Here is a 3,960-nt window from a genome sequence, read left to right on the forward strand (position 1 = left end):
TTTGGTTGTTTGTTGTATACAGTTGGTTCATGCTACTGAAGTTAAAGAGGTATACATTTTGGATTAACTCAGGAGCCATGGTAGTGTGGCATGTAGATTAAGGCTGGTGCGCTTAAATTTTAAGTTTTCTAACTCGGTTTGTTTCGACTTATAGCGCGGGTCCTCATTACTAGCAAATATTTATTTATCAGATTAATTCTCGCACCTCATATGTTTATGAATATAGTTTTTATTCTTTGGTAATCTAAACTCCATTTGCGTGTTGTCCCACATCGCCTCCAGACAACAGATTATTATTAACATTTATAAGCTTTGGGCAAAACCTTGAATTTGCTGGGCTCGCTCACGTGAGCCTGTGACTCAGGTGGGGGCATTATAAGATCGGTTTGAAGGTGCAAAAATTAGAATAGTTCTAGCTTGAAAATTGAAAATTGAAATACTTATTTGAACCGATCTTGAATATAGGCCGTAGTACGTATAGTCGTATAGCCTTCACCAAATCACCATCATAGATATGAGCAAGACTACAAGAGTCATATGATTGGTATCTATAATCTAACTACAAAAATAGATATATATTTGATCTTATAAAGAATATAACAATCGAAATAGCAAGAAATTAACATATGTTAGCACGCTTGGAGAAGTAGGCAATTTCTAGGGTGCAAACAAGCTGAGTTGCTTGCGAGCTACTCAAGATCGACTCGTAAAAGAGCTTGACTGAGCCAAGCTTAGAAGAGCATGAGCCCAAGCTCGAATCTAATTGTAAGCTCGTTTAATACACGAGTCAGAGCTCAAGCTTCATTTACTGAGCTCGAGCCGGATTGCGATCCTAAATGAGCATGTCATTATATATTTTTGTAATATGCACATATATAATAATTATTAATAAATATATATAATGTTAAAAAAATTAGTAAATAATATATATTATTATGTCATATATTATATTACAATCGAAAAAAATATATGTATATAAATAGTTATAAATATACTAAAATTAGAAAGAGTAAACGAGTTGAGCCCGAGCCGAGCTCAAGCTTGAATAACTCCTCACAAGCCGAGCTCGTTTAAAAATAGAGATCGAAACGAGCCGAGCTCGAGCCATGTGTAAGTTAAACGGGCCGACTGTTGAAAACGCTCATTCCTTTGTTTCCAAGTAACCACGAAGAAGAATAAATGATTGCAGTCAAAACCGCCTTTCTGAATTGTTTCTCGACCCCCCCCCCCCCCCAAGTCAAATAGAGATGTCTCTCCAAATAGCTTTTGCCCAAACACTGTAGAAAACACATGTTTCATCGATTCTGGGACAAAAATAGACACCCGACACTCACCGGATATTGAAGACAAAACTCAAGCAATTAGGTTAGGGCAACCGGGATCCTATTTTGCAGCAGCCTCCATGTGAAACTTTTCATTTTAATGGGAAGCCAACTTTTCCACTCGCACACTGGAGCACGCCTCTCCCATGACATTACATAACTTGAAAAATATTTGACAGGGATCAGTCGGACTCTTTCCACCAAGTGCATTGCCGAAGGAATAAGGTCCATGCACAAGGTATTTTGTATGTCAAAGAGTTAACAGACCCTAAAATCGTGTCTGTTCCGCTGATGTTTGAACGTAAGATAACCTGTCATTGTCGTTTGTAGAAAAAAGATCGTTTATAATAAGTCTTCTCCTCGTGTAACATGTTATCGTTTTCTTTACATGGCACTACTATTTAAATCCTAAAATATTGAACTACATATCTACACCATGACTGAATAATATCCTTTTTTTTATAAATTTAATTAGGTTTATCAAATAATTGGGATAACAACTAAACACCGGCCACTTAACCGTTCAAATGGCTCCATCTTAATTTCTGACTTTTGTACCATCACATTTCTTATATATACCCCCAAGATATGCACGCATTTGTCACACCCACAGTCTGATTTCTTTGAGTCAATATAAGTTGGGCTGAAACATATTGTAGAAATGGATATAGAACCACAACCATCTGGTGCACCCAAGAAAGGTGGCTGGGTCAATTACTTCGTAGTAAATTCAATTACTTTTATATAATTCGCTACAAGAAACACGGCATGTCTCGACAACCCTATCTTGACAGACACCATTGTAAACGGTGTCTTTCTAGAAGACTTGTCGTCGAGATAGGGTTCACCTGAAAATTCACTCACTTGGTTTTTACATCGAGGACTCGATACGTTTTTTTGGAGGGAGTAGTGAAAAAGTTTCTCACCAATTAATGTGAAAGCCTATGTCGAGGACTAGTCATCGAGATAGATATATTTTAAAAGTAAATTTTGTTTTCCGTTGTTCTTGAACGAAAGAGACAACATACAACGTTATAATTTGTTGTCTCTTTACTTAATTTAAGTGAAACACTGTGTTTTGGGTAGCCTATCTTGAGGACTTGTCGATGAGAGATAGGCTTCAGAGAAGCACTAAAATGTTTTATTTAATTACCTATCTCCATGGCATTTTTTAGTTATTGCGTCAAATAAGTACCAACGACCGCTATAGTGACGACATGTCATCGAGAAAGGCTATATCGACAACAAAAGCCGTCGAGAAGGATTGATATGTTGTTGTGATTTTGGAACACAATGAATATAAACCAATGGGAATCAAACATGTTTATTAATTTGTAGCAACCATGGCGGGGCTGACTGTAGCGGCCGCGGGATGGAATAGTAACCTTATAGTGTATCTAATAAACAAGTTTAACATCAAACGCAATATTGATGCTGTCCAGATTGCGAACATTGTCATGGGTTGTACAACCTTGTTACCAATTCTTGGTGCCATATTAGTCGACTCCTACCTTAGCCCGTTCATGGTCATTTTGGTTTCATCTATCGTGTCCTTGTTGGGGATATTACTATTAACCTTAATCAAAATCTCCCCACTTTGGTCAACTGGTATATTCTTGCACACCCCAGTAGCCACCCAAATAAGCTTGGTTGTCCTCCAAGCTCTAGCCATGGACCGCCATATGGGACAACGGTTCCAAATCTCGGCCGGGTCTATGGCTGTCTTCGTTATGATATCATCTTGTCTTGCTCTAGCCATAACAGACCGCTTCCTTCTTCCTACGTTCCATAAGCTAACCCGCACCTCACCGACACTTCTAAAACGAATTGGGATAGGTCACACTCTCATCATCTCAAGCATGGCCCTCTCGGCATTGATCGAGTCAAAGCGGCTCTCGACAGCTCGAACCAACGACCTAACAGGCAACTCGGTCGTGCCAATGTCGGTGTTTTGGTTGGTTCCACAATTAGTTGTTGTTGGTGTTGGAGAAGCCTTTATGTTACCTGGCCAGGTGATGTTTTTTCACTAAGAGTTTCCAAAGGCAATTAAGAGCACAGCGGCTGCGGTGGTTGATTTGATCAGGAAAACAACGGGGTGGTTGCCTGATGGTACCAATGATGGAAGGATGGATAATGTTTACTTGGCGTTGACCTTTTTTGGATTGGTCAACTTTGGATATCATTTGGTGTGTTCATGGATGTACAAGTACCAAAATAATGTTGATAGTAAGGAGGTCATTAGTTCTGATTCTAGTTCTAGCTAGGTGACCTTTGATGGGTTTGTCAACTTTGGTATATTATGTATGAAATACTTAATAGCCTGGAATGAATAAAACTTGTGCTTATTTTTCTATGAAGTTATGAATGCTAAGTTGTTAACCATTTTAGACGTATTCAGATTTGTGATAATATATCAGATAACAGACATAGATTTTGTGGAAATATAATAAACACAAATCAAAACAAGTTCAGTAACTCATAACTTAATGATTCTTCATAAACATTAATCCGGTTACGATATACTACGAAAACGTCTATTAACACCGATCATAAAAATGTTTTACAACGGTATAAAGGTCAACTGTTGAACAAGATGTACTCCACCATTTTAAAAAAGAACAATTTTCTTAACTCGTTG

General features: G+C 38.0%; 1 pseudogene; it reads left to right on the plus strand.

Moving 5' to 3' along the window:
* Nucleotides 1-2,665: 2,665 nt before the first annotated feature.
* Nucleotides 2,666-3,586, plus strand: LOC143570209 (protein NRT1/ PTR FAMILY 2.6 pseudogene; annotated as a pseudogene).
* The last annotated feature ends 374 nt before the right edge of the window (nucleotides 3,587-3,960 follow it).

The sequence above is a fragment of the Bidens hawaiensis genome, unplaced genomic scaffold, assembly GCF_021521415.1.
Source record: "Bidens hawaiensis isolate Kalapana, Puna unplaced genomic scaffold, B.hawaiensis_p1.1 tig00024848_1, whole genome shotgun sequence".
Classification (NCBI taxonomy): domain Eukaryota; kingdom Viridiplantae; phylum Streptophyta; class Magnoliopsida; order Asterales; family Asteraceae; genus Bidens; species Bidens hawaiensis.